A 12,125-nucleotide genomic window follows, 5' to 3' on the forward strand; every position below is an offset into this window, starting at 1 on the left:
AAAATGTTTCATAAGAGGGCAAGTTGAAAGGAATCCAAGAGGCAGATGTCCATAGAAAGAGCCTCTGACTACAGCAGGAAGGTTGGATGCTTCAAATTTGCATAGTTTCCTGTCCAACGTCCTCTCACGTCCTGAACGCCCACGTCACTCCACTGAATGCTCCTCATCTGCATAAAGAGAACACTTTCACAGAGGAGCAGAGTGGCGCAGCGGAAGCGTGCTGGGCCCATAACCCAGAGGTCGATGGATCGAAACCATCCTCTGCTAAATTTGCTTTATTTTCCTTCCAAGGACCAAGCTGTCATTTCCACGCTGCCAGAAAGGAAAAGCGCAAGCTTGCGCCAGCTATGTGAGAAAAGACTTCTCAACTATCTGTGTCTGCTGAAATACAAGAGAGGCATCGTCAAAGGATCCACCCTTTACTTTGAAAGTAAAGAGACACAATAATAAGCATAAATGACAGAGGGCGTTGGTGGTATAGTGGTGAGCATAGCTGCCTTCCATGCAGTTGACCCAGGTTCGATTCCCGGCCAACGCAGTGCAAATACTTATGTATTCTGCAAGCAGGATATATTTTAGTTCAACATGTCACAAAATGGAAATATCATGAACAGATTAATCAGCCATATATATAGAAATTAAAAAATACGTAGGCAAACATCTCAATCGCCCCTTCTGCTATATTCATTGTCCTAATATATGATAAGTTTCATAAAGCAGAGTCGCCATTCACATGTGCTGGTAATAAATATGTTATTTTGGGCAGGCAATGAAAGGGCTGAGGCCCGACCAGACATTATACCTCCAGCATCTCTATGTTAAAAAGCATTTCTAGGCAATTTCTAGCCTCTGAAAAAAATATGCAAGACCCACCGATAAATCTGGCCAAAGTCCGTAACATTTTTGCATACTTGTGCTCTGACCTGAATGTAGCGCCACCTCGTAGCTGTCGAAGGTAACTGCAGCTCACAAAATGTTTTATCAGAAGGCAAGTTGAGAGGAATCCAAGAGGCAGATGTCCATGGAAAGAGCCTCTCACTGCAGCAGGAAGGTTGGATGCTTGAAATTTGCATAGTTTCCTGTCCAACGTCCACTCACGTCCCGAACGCTCCCAAACGCTCAAAAGCCTCGCCCTCACTGGGTAGATCTCTGGCTCCCAGGTAAAGCCAAATCCTGAGCATGTTAGCGCTAGTATCACAGAGAGAGATATAGAGGGTTCAAGAGCTGCTGTCTTGATAAATGTTTGAAACGGCTAGTGCCTGAGAGTGTCTGGCTTTCAGTTATGACTGATTGTGAGAGGGGAAGATTAAGTTTTTCTGCACCCAGCATGCCTTGCGATATACTTAGGCAAATGAGGTGAGAGCCCGACCAATCCCACTCTACTCTGCTGAATGCTCCTTATTTGCATAAAGAGAACACTTTCACAACGGAGCAGAGTGGCGCAGCGGAAGCGTGCTGGGCCCATAACCCAGAGGTCGATGGATCGAAACCATCCTCTGCTAATTTTGCTTGATTTTTCTTCCAAGGACCAAGCTGTCATTCCCAGGCTGCCAGCAAGTAAAAGCGCAAGCTTTTGCCAGCTATGTGAGAAAAGACTTCTCAACTATCTGTGTCTGCTGAAATACAAGAGAGGGATCGTAAAAGGATCCACCCTGTACTTTGAAAGTAAAGACACACAATAATAAGCATAAATGACTGGTGGGACCTTCAAACACTTTTCTGGGCATGCTTTGAACTTCATTCTTCCCTTTTAGTTGTGCTATTATCTATCTCCTGGGCATTTCCTGGAATGTTCTCTCTTTCTCTTCCCTGCTTTGCTTCCCATGCTGCATCTATATGTTCATATCTATGATTTGTACTACTGCTTTCCATTCTTCTCTTCCACACAGCTTTGACCTTGGTTTCAATCCCAGTTCCTTACCCTCTGCTAAAAACTTTCTACTGCTTTTCATGTTGGTATCTAAACCAAATGCACCGTTGAAGCTGGTGCAAGATAGACATTGCACTCAGGGTCGTAATGTTTAGAACCGAGAGCATACAGATCATAGGGCGTTGGTGGTATAGTGGTGAGCATAGCTGCCTTCCAAGCAGTTGACCCGGGTTCGATTCCCGGCCAACGCAGTACAAATACTTATATATTCTGCAAGCTGGATATATTTTAATGCAATATGTCACAAAATGGAAATATCATGAACAGATTAATCAGCCAGATATAAAAAAATAAACAAATACGTAGGCAAACATCTCGATCGCCCCTTCTGCTATATTCATTGCCCTAATATATGATAAGTTCCATAAAGCAGAGTCACCACTCACATGTGCTGGTAATAAATATGTTACAGTGGGCAGACAATGAAAGGGCTGAGGCCCGACCAGACATTATAACTCCAGCATCTCTATGTTAAAAAGCATTTCTAGGCAATATCTAGCCTCTGAAAAAAATATGCAAGATCCACCGATATATCTGGCAAAAGTCACTAACATTTTGGGCATACTTGTGCTCTCACCTGAATGTAGCGCCACCTTGTAGCCATCGGAGGTAACTGCAGCTCACAAAATGTTTCATAAGAGGGCAAGTTGAGAGGAATCCAAGAGGCAGATGTCCATAGAAAGAGCCTCTGACTACAGCAGGAAGGTTGGATGCTTCAAATTTGCATAGTTTCCTGTCCAACGTCCTCTCACGTCCCGAACGCCCACGTCACTCCACTGAATGCTCCTCATCTGCATAAAGAGAACACTTTCACAGAGGAGCAGAGTGGCGCAGCGGAAGCGTGCTGGGCCCATAACCCAGAGGTCGATGGATCGAAACCATCCTCTGCTAAATTTGCTTTATTTTCCTTCCAAGGACCAAGCTGTCATTTCCACGCTGCCAGAAAGGAAAAGCGCAAGCTTGCGCCAGCTATGTGAGAAAAGACTTCTCAACTATCTGTGTCTGCTGAAATACAAGAGAGGGATCGTCAAAGGATCCACCCTTTACTTTGAAAGTAAAGAGACACAATAATAAGCATAAATGACAGAGGGCGTTGGTGGTATAGTGGTGAGCATAGCTGCCTTCCAAGCAGTTGACCCGGGTTCGATTCCCGGCCAACGCAGTGCAAATACTTATGTATTCTGCAAGCAGGATATATTTTAGTTCAACATGTCACAAAATGGAAATATCATGAACAGATTAATCAGCCATATATATAGAAATTAAAAAATACGTAGGCAAACATCTCAATCGCCCCTTCTGCTATATTCATTGTCCTAATATATGATAAGTTTCATAAAGCAGAGTCGCCATTCACATGTGCTGGTAATAAATATGTTATTTTGGGCAGGCAATGAAAGGGCTGAGGCCCGACCAGACATTATACCTCCAGCATCTCTATGTTAAAAAGCATTTCTAGGCAATTTCTAGCCTCTGAAAAAAATATGCAAGACCCACCGATAAATCTGGCCAAAGTCCGTAACATTTTTGCATACTTGTGCTCTGACCTGAATGTAGCGCCACCTCGTAGCTGTCGAAGGTAACTGCAGCTCACAAAATGTTTTATCAGAAGGCAAGTTGAGAGGAATCCAAGAGGCAGATGTCCATGGAAAGAGCCTCTCACTGCAGCAGGAAGGTTGGATGCTTGAAATTTGCATAGTTTCCTGTCCAACGTCCCGAACGCTCCAAAACGCTCAAAAGCCTCACACCGGGCAAGCCCTCACCGGGTAGATCTCTGGCTCCCAGGTAAAGCCAAATCCTGAGCATGTTAGCGCTAGTATCACAGAGAGAGATATAGAGGGTTCAAGAGCTGCTGTCTTGATAAATGTTTGAAACGGCTAGTGCCTGAGAGTGTCTGGCTTTCAGTTATGACTGATTGTGAGAGGGGAAGATTAAGTTTTTCTGCACCCAGCATGCCTTGCGATATACTTAGGCAAATGAGGTGAGAGCCCGACCAATACCCACTCTACTCTGCTGAATGCTCCTTATTTGCATAAAGAGAACACTTTCACAACAGAGCAGAGTGGCGCAGCGGAAGCGTGCTGGGCCCATAACCCAGAGGTCGATGGATCGAAACCATCCTCTGCTAATTTTGCTTGATTTTTCTTCCAAGGACCAAGCTGTCATTCCCAGGCTGCCAGCAAGTAAAAGCGCAAGCTTTTGCCAGCTATGTGAGAAAAGACTTCTCAACTATCTGTGTCTGCTGAAATACAAGAGAGGGATCGTAAAAGGATCCACCCTGTACTTTGAAAGTAAAGACACACAATAATAAGCATAAATGACTGGTGGGACCTTCAAACACTTTTCTGGGCATGCTTTGAATTTCATTCTTCCCTTTTAGTTGTGCTATTATCTATCTCCTGGGCATTTCCTGGAATGTTCTCTCTTTCTCTTCCCTGCTTTGCTTCCCATGCTGCATCTATATGTTCATATCTATGATTTGTACTACTGCTTTCCATTCTTCTCTTCCGCACAGCTTTGACCTTGGTTTCAATCCCAGTTCCTTACCCTCTGCTAAAAACTTTCTACTGCTTTTCATGTTGGTATCTAAACCAAATGCACCGTTGAAGCTGGTGCAAGATAGACATTGCACTCAGGGTCGTAATGTTTAGAACCGAGAGCATACAGATCATAGGGCGTTGGTGGTATAGTGGTGAGCATAGCTGCCTTCCAAGCAGTTGACCCGGGTTCGATTCCCGGCCAACGCAGTACAAATACTTATATATTCTGCAAGCTGGATATATTTTAATGCAATATGTCACAAAATGGAAATATCATGAACAGATTAATCAGCCAGATATAAAAAAATAAACAAATACGTAGGCAAACATCTCGATCGCCCCTTCTGCTATATTCATTGCCCTAATATATGATAAGTTCCATAAAGCAGAGTCACCACTCACATGTGCTGGTAATAAATATGTTACAGTGGGCAGACAATGAAAGGGCTGAGGCCCGACCAGACATTATAACTCCAGCATCTCTATGTTAAAAAGCATTTCTAGGCAATATCTAGCCTCTGAAAAAAATATGCAAGATCCACCGATAAATCTGGCAAAAGTCACTAACATTTTGGGCATACTTGTGCTCTCACCTGAATGTAGCGCCACCTTGTAGCCATCGGAGGTAACTGCAGCTCACAAAATGTTTCATAAGAGGGCAAGTTGAGAGGAATCCAAGAGGCAGATGTCCATAGAAAGAGCCTCTGACTACAGCAGGAAGGTTGGATGCTTCAAATTTGCATAGTTTCCTGTCCAACGTCCTCTCACGTCCCGAACGCCCACGTCACTCCACTGAATGCTCCTCATCTGCATAAAGAGAACACTTTCACAGAGGAGCAGAGTGGCGCAGCGGAAGCGTGCTGGGCCCATAACCCAGAGGTCGATGGATCGAAACCATCCTCTGCTAAATTTGCTTTATTTTCCTTCCAAGGACCAAGCTGTCATTTCCACGCTGCCAGAAAGGAAAAGCGCAAGCTTGCGCCAGCTATGTGAGAAAAGACTTCTCAACTATCTGTGTCTGCTGAAATACAAGAGAGGGATCGTCAAAGGATCCACCCTTTACTTTGAAAGTAAAGAGACACAATAATAAGCATAAATGACAGAGGGCGTTGGTGGTATAGTGGTGAGCATAGCTGCCTTCCAAGCAGTTGACCCGGGTTCGATTCCCGGCCAACGCAGTGCAAATACTTATGTATTCTGCAAGCAGGATATATTTTAGTTCAACATGTCACAAAATGGAAATATCATGAACAGATTAATCAGCCATATATATAGAAATTAAAAAATACGTAGGCAAACATCTCAATCGCCCCTTCTGCTATATTCATTGTCCTAATATATGATAAGTTTCATAAAGCAGAGTCGCCATTCACATGTGCTGGTAATAAATATGTTATTTTGGGCAGGCAATGAAAGGGCTGAGGCCCGACCAGACATTATACCTCCAGCATCTCTATGTTAAAAAGCATTTCTAGGCAATTTCTAGCCTCTGAAAAAAATATGCAAGACCCACCGATAAATCTGGCCAAAGTCCGTAACATTTTTGCATACTTGTGCTCTGACCTGAATGTAGCGCCACCTCGTAGCTGTCGAAGGTAACTGCAGCTCACAAAATGTTTTATCAGAAGGCAAGTTGAGAGGAATCCAAGAGGCAGATGTCCATGGAAAGAGCCTCTCACTGCAGCAGGAAGGTTGGATGCTTGAAATTTGCATAGTTTCCTGTCCAACGTCCCGAACGCTCCCAAACACTCAAAAGCCTCACACCGGGCAAGCCCTCACCGGGTAGATCTCTGGCTCCCAGGTAAAGCCAAATCCTGAGCATGTTAGCGCTAGTATCACAGAGAGAGATATAGAGGGTTCAAGAGCTGCTGTCTTGATAAATGTTTGAAACGGCTAGTGCCTGAGAGTGTCTGGCTTTCAGTTATGACTGATTGTTAGAGGGGAAGATTAAGTTTTTCTGCACCCAGCATGCCTTGCGATATACTTAGGCAAATGAGGTGAGAGCCCGACCAATCCCACTCTACTCTGCTGAATGCTCCTTATTTGCATAAAGAGAAAACTTTCACAACGGAGCAGAGTGGCGCAGCGGAAGCGTGCTGGGCCCATAACCCCGAGGTCGATGGATCGAAACCATCCTCTGCTAATTTTGCTTGATTTTTCTTCCAAGGACCAAGCTGTCATTCCCAGGCTGCCAGCAAGTAAAAGCGCAAGCTTTTGCCAGCTATGTGAGAAAAGACTTCTCAACTATCTGTGTCTGCTGAAATACAAGAGAGGGATCGTAAAAGGATCCACCCTGTACTTTGAAAGTAAAGACACACAATAATAAGCATAAATGACTGGTGGGACCTTCAAACACTTTTCTGGGCATGCTTTGAATTTCATTCTTCCCTTTTAGTTGTGCTATTATCTATCTCCTGGGCATTTCCTGGAATGTTCTCTCTTTCTCTTCCCTGCTTTGCTTCCCATGCTGCATCTATATGTTCATATCTATTATTTGTACTACTGCTTTCCATTCTTCTCTTCCGCACAGCTTTGACCTTGGTTTCAATCCCAGTTCCTTACCCTCTGCTAAAAACTTTCTACTGCTTTTCATGTTGGTATCTAAACCAAATGCACCGTTGAAGCTGGTGCAAGATAGACATTGCACTCAGGGTCGTAATGTTTAGAACCGAGAGCATACAGATCATAGGGCGTTGGTGGTATAGTGGTGAGCATAGCTGCCTTCCAAGCAGTTGACCCGGGTTCGATTCCCGGCCAACGCAGTACAAATACTTATATATTCTGCAAGCTGGATATATTTTAATGCAATATGTCACAAAATGGAAATATCATGAACAGATTAATCAGCCAGATATAAAAAAATAAACAAATACGTAGGCAAACATCTCGATCGCCCCTTCTGCTATATTCATTGCCCTAATATATGATAAGTTCCATAAAGCAGAGTCACCACTCACATGTGCTGGTAATAAATATGTTACAGTGGGCAGACAATGAAAGGGCTGAGGCCCGACCAGACATTATAACTCCAGCATCTCTATGTTAAAAAGCATTTCTAGGCAATATCTAGCCTCTGAAAAAAATATGCAAGATCCACCGATAAATCTGGCAAAAGTCACTAACATTTTGGGCATACTTGTGCTCTCACCTGAATGTAGCGCCACCTTGTAGCCATCGGAGGTAACTGCAGCTCACAAAATGTTTCATAAGAGGGCAAGTTGAGAGGAATCCAAGAGGCAGATGTCCATAGAAAGAGCCTCTGACTACAGCAGGAAGGTTGGATGCTTCAAATTTGCATAGTTTCCTGTCCAACGTCCTCTCACGTCCCGAACGCCCACGTCACTCCACTGAATGCTCCTCATCTGCATAAAGAGAACACTTTCACAGAGGAGCAGAGTGGCGCAGCGGAAGCGTGCTGGGCCCATAACCCAGAGGTCGATGGATCGAAACCATCCTCTGCTAAATTTGCTTTATTTTCCTTCCAAGGACCAAGCTGTCATTTCCACGCTGCCAGAAAGGAAAAGCGCAAGCTTGCGCCAGCTATGTGAGAAAAGACTTCTCAACTATCTGTGTCTGCTGAAATACAAGAGAGGGATCGTCAAAGGATCCACCCTTTACTTTGAAAGTAAAGAGACACAATAATAAGCATAAATGACAGAGGGCGTTGGTGGTATAGTGGTGAGCATAGCTTCCTTCCAAGCAGTTGACCCGGGTTCGATTCCCGGCCAACGCAGTGCAAATACTTATGTATTCTGCAAGCAGGATATATTTTAGTTCAACATGTCACAAAATGGAAACATCATGAACAGATTAATCAGCCATATATATAGAAATTAAAAAATACGTAGGCAAACATCTCAATCGCCCCTTCTGCTATATTCATTGTCCTAATATATGATAAGTTTCATAAAGCAGAGTCGCCATTCACATGTGCTGGTAATAAATATGTTATTTTGGGCAGGCAATGAAAGGGCTGAGGCCCGACCAGACATTATACCTCCAGCATCTCTATGTTAAAAAGCATTTCTAGGCAATTTCTAGCCTCTGAAAAAAATATGCAAGACCCACCGATAAATCTGGCCAAAGTCCGTAACATTTTTGCATACTTGTGCTCTGACCTGAATGTAGCGCTACCTCGTAGCTGTCGAAGGTAACTGCAGCTCACAAAATGTTTTATCAGAAGGCAAGTTGAGAGGAATCCAAGAGGCAGATGTCCATGGAAAGAGCCTCTCACTGCAGCAGGAAGGTTGGATGCTTGAAATTTGCATAGTTTCCTGTCCAACGTCCCGAACGCTCCCAAACGCTCAAAAGCCTCACACCGGGCAAGCCCTCACCGGGTAGATCTCTGGCTCCCAGGTAAAGCCAAATCCTGAGCATGTTAGCGCTAGTATCACAGAGAGAGATATAGAGGGTTCAAGAGCTGCTGTCTTGATAAATGTTTGAAACGGCTAGTGCCTGAGAGTGTCTGGCTTTCAGTTATGACTGATTGTGAGAGGGGAAGATTAAGTTTTTCTGCACCCAGCATGCCTTGCGATATACTTAGGCAAATGAGGTGAGAGCCCGACCAATCCCACTCTACTCTGCTGAATGCTCCTTATTTGCATAAAGAGAACACTTTCACAACGGAGCAGAGTGGCGCAGCGGAAGCGTGCTGGGCCCATAACCCAGAGGTCGATGGATCGAAACCATCCTCTGCTAATTTTGCTTGATTTTTCTTCCAAGGACCAAGCTGTCATTCCCAGGCTGCCAGCAAGTAAAAGCGCAAGCTTTTGCCAGCTATGTGAGAAAAGACTTCTCAACTATCTGTGTCTGCTGAAATACAAGAGAGGGATCGTAAAAGGATCCACCCTGTACTTTGAAAGTAAAGACACACAATAATAAGCATAAATGACTGGTGGGACCTTCAAACACTTTTCTGGGCATGCTTTGAATTTCATTCTTCCCTTTTAGTTGTGCTATTATCTATCTCCTGGGCATTTCCTGGAATGTTCTCTCTTTCTCTTCCCTGCTTTGCTTCCCATGCTGCATCTATATGTTCATATCTATTATTTGTACTACTGCTTTCCATTCTTCTCTTCCGCACAGCTTTGACCTTGGTTTCAATCCCAGTTCCTTACCCTCTGCTAAAAACTTTCTACTGCTTTTCATGTTGGTATCTAAACCAAATGCACCGTTGAAGCTGGTGCAAGATAGACATTGCACTCAGGGTCGTAATGTTTAGAACCGAGAGCATACAGATCATAGGGCGTTGGTGGTATAGTGGTGAGCATAGCTGCCTTCCAAGCAGTTGACCCGGGTTCGATTCCCGGCCAACGCAGTACAAATACTTATATATTCTGCAAGCTGGATATATTTTAATGCAATATGTCACAAAATGGAAATATTATGAACAGATTAATCAGCCAGATATAAAAAAATAAACAAATACGTAGGCAAACATCTCGATCGCCCCTTCTGCTATATTCATTGCCCTAATATATGATAAGTTCCATAAAGCAGAGTCACCACTCACATGTGCTGGTAATAAATATGTTACAGTGGGCAGACAATGAAAGGGCTGAGGCCCGACCAGACATTATAACTCCAGCATCTCTATGTTAAAAAGCATTTCTAGGCAATATCTAGCCTCTGAAAAAAATATGCAAGATCCACCGATAAATCTGGCAAAAGTCACTAACATTTTGGGCATACTTGTGCTCTCACCTGAATGTAGCGCCACCTTGTAGCCATCGGAGGTAACTGCAGCTCACAAAATGTTTCATAAGAGGGCAAGTTGAGAGGAATCCAAGAGGCAGATGTCCATAGAAAGAGCCTCTGACTACAGCAGGAAGGTTGGATGCTTCAAATTTGCATAGTTTCCTGTCCAACGTCCTCTCACGTCCCGAACGCCCACGTCACTCCACTGAATGCTCCTCATCTGCATAAAGAGAACACTTTCACAGAGGAGCAGAGTGGCGCAGCGGAAGCGTGCTGGGCCCATAACTCAGAGGTCGATGGATCGAAACCATCCTCTGCTAAATTTGCTTTATTTTCCTTCCAAGGACCAAGCTGTCATTTCCACGCTGCCAGAAAGGAAAAGCGCAAGCTTGCGCCAGCTATGTGAGAAAAGACTTCTCAACTATCTGTGTCTGCTGAAATACAAGAGAGGGATCGTCAAAGGATCCACCCTTTACTTTGAAAGTAAAGAGACACAATAATAAGCATAAATGACAGAGGGCGTTGGTGGTATAGTGGTGAGCATAGCTGCCTTCCAAGCAGTTGACCCGGGTTCGATTACCGGCCAACGCAGTGCAAATACTTATGTATTCTGCAAGCAGGATATATTTTAGTTCAACATGTCACAAAATGGAAATATCATGAACAGATTAATCAGCCATATATATAGAAATTAAAAAATACGTAGGCAAACATCTCAATCGCCCCTTCTGCTATATTCATTGTCCTAATATATGATAAGTTTCATAAAGCAGAGTCGCCATTCACATGTGCTGGTAATAAATATGTTATTTTGGGCAGGCAATGAAAGGGCTGAGGCCCGACCAGACATTATACCTCCAGCATCTCTATGTTAAAAAGCATTTCTAGGCAATTTCTAGCCTCTGAAAAAAATATGCAAGACCCACCGATAAATCTGGCCAAAGTCCGTAACATTTTTGCATACTTGTGCTCTGACCTGAATGTAGCGCCACCTCGTAGCTGTCGAAGGTAACTGCAGCTCACAAAATGTTTTATCAGAAGGCAAGTTGAGAGGAATCCAAGAGGCAGATGTCCATGGAAAGAGCCTCTCACTGCAGCAGGAAGGTTGGATGCTTGAAATTTGCATAGTTTCCTGTCCAACGTCCCGAACGCTCCCAAACGCTCAAAAGCCTCACACCGGGCAAGCCCTCACCGGGTAGATCTCTGGCTCCCAGGTAAAGCCAAATCCTGAGCATGTTAGCGCTAGTATCACAGAGAGAGATATAGAGGGTTCAAGAGCTGCTGTCTAGATAAATGTTTGAAACGGCTAGTGCCTGAGAGTGTCTGGCTTTCAGTTATGACTGATTGTTAGAGGGGAAGATTAAGTTTTTCTGCACCCAGCATGCCTTGCGATATACTTAGGCAAATGAGGTGAGAGCCCGACCAATCCCACTCTACTCTGCTGAATGCTCCTTATTTGCATAAAGAGAACACTTTCACAACGGAGCAGAGTGGCGCAGCGGAAGCGTGCTGGGCCCATAACCCAGAGGTCGATGGATCGAAACCATCCTCTGCTAATTTTGCTTGATTTTTCTTCCAAGGACCAAGCTGTCATTCCCAGGCTGCCAGCAAGTAAAAGCGCAAGCTTTTGCCAGCTATGTGAGAAAAGACTTCTCAACTATCTGTGTCTGCTGAAATACAAGAGAGGGATCGTAAAAGGATCCACCCTGTACTTTGAAAGTAAAGACACACAATAATAAGCATAAATGACTGGTGGGACCTTCAAACACTTTTCTGGGCATGCTTTGAATTTCATTCTTCCCTTTTAGTTGTGCTATTATCTATCTCCTGGGCATTTCCTGGAATGTTCTCTCTTTCTCTTCCCTGCTTTGCTTCCCATGCTGCATCTATATGTTCATATCTATTATTTGTACTACTGCTTTCCATTCTTCTCTTCCGCACAGCTTTGACCTTGGTTT

General features: G+C 44.0%; 8 non-coding genes across 8 annotated transcripts; all 8 read left to right on the forward strand.

Annotated features, from left to right (window-relative positions):
* Positions 1–466: 466 nt before the first annotated feature.
* Positions 467–538, forward strand: TRNAG-UCC (transfer RNA glycine (anticodon UCC)). Its single transcript has one exon. It is a non-coding gene; the product is annotated as a tRNA-Gly (tRNA).
* A 1,511-nt stretch (positions 539–2,049) lies between these two features.
* Positions 2,050–2,121, forward strand: TRNAG-UCC (transfer RNA glycine (anticodon UCC)). Its single transcript has one exon. It is a non-coding gene; the product is annotated as a tRNA-Gly (tRNA).
* An 899-nt stretch (positions 2,122–3,020) lies between these two features.
* On the forward strand, positions 3,021–3,092 carry TRNAG-UCC (transfer RNA glycine (anticodon UCC)). Its single transcript has one exon. It is a non-coding gene; the product is annotated as a tRNA-Gly (tRNA).
* Positions 3,093–4,605: 1,513 nt separating this feature from the next.
* TRNAG-UCC (transfer RNA glycine (anticodon UCC)) lies at positions 4,606–4,677 on the forward strand. Its single transcript has one exon. It is a non-coding gene; the product is annotated as a tRNA-Gly (tRNA).
* Positions 4,678–5,576: 899 nt separating this feature from the next.
* TRNAG-UCC (transfer RNA glycine (anticodon UCC)) lies at positions 5,577–5,648 on the forward strand. The gene has a single exon. It is a non-coding gene; the product is annotated as a tRNA-Gly (tRNA).
* A 1,512-nt stretch (positions 5,649–7,160) lies between these two features.
* On the forward strand, positions 7,161–7,232 carry TRNAG-UCC (transfer RNA glycine (anticodon UCC)). The gene has a single exon. It is a non-coding gene; the product is annotated as a tRNA-Gly (tRNA).
* A 2,483-nt stretch (positions 7,233–9,715) lies between these two features.
* TRNAG-UCC (transfer RNA glycine (anticodon UCC)) lies at positions 9,716–9,787 on the forward strand. The gene has a single exon. It is a non-coding gene; the product is annotated as a tRNA-Gly (tRNA).
* An 899-nt stretch (positions 9,788–10,686) lies between these two features.
* On the forward strand, positions 10,687–10,758 carry TRNAG-UCC (transfer RNA glycine (anticodon UCC)). Its single transcript has one exon. It is a non-coding gene; the product is annotated as a tRNA-Gly (tRNA).
* The last annotated feature ends 1,367 nt before the right edge of the window (positions 10,759–12,125 follow it).

This window comes from Lissotriton helveticus, chromosome 11 (genome assembly GCF_964261635.1).
Source record: "Lissotriton helveticus chromosome 11, aLisHel1.1, whole genome shotgun sequence".
NCBI lineage: Eukaryota > Metazoa > Chordata > Amphibia > Caudata > Salamandridae > Lissotriton > Lissotriton helveticus.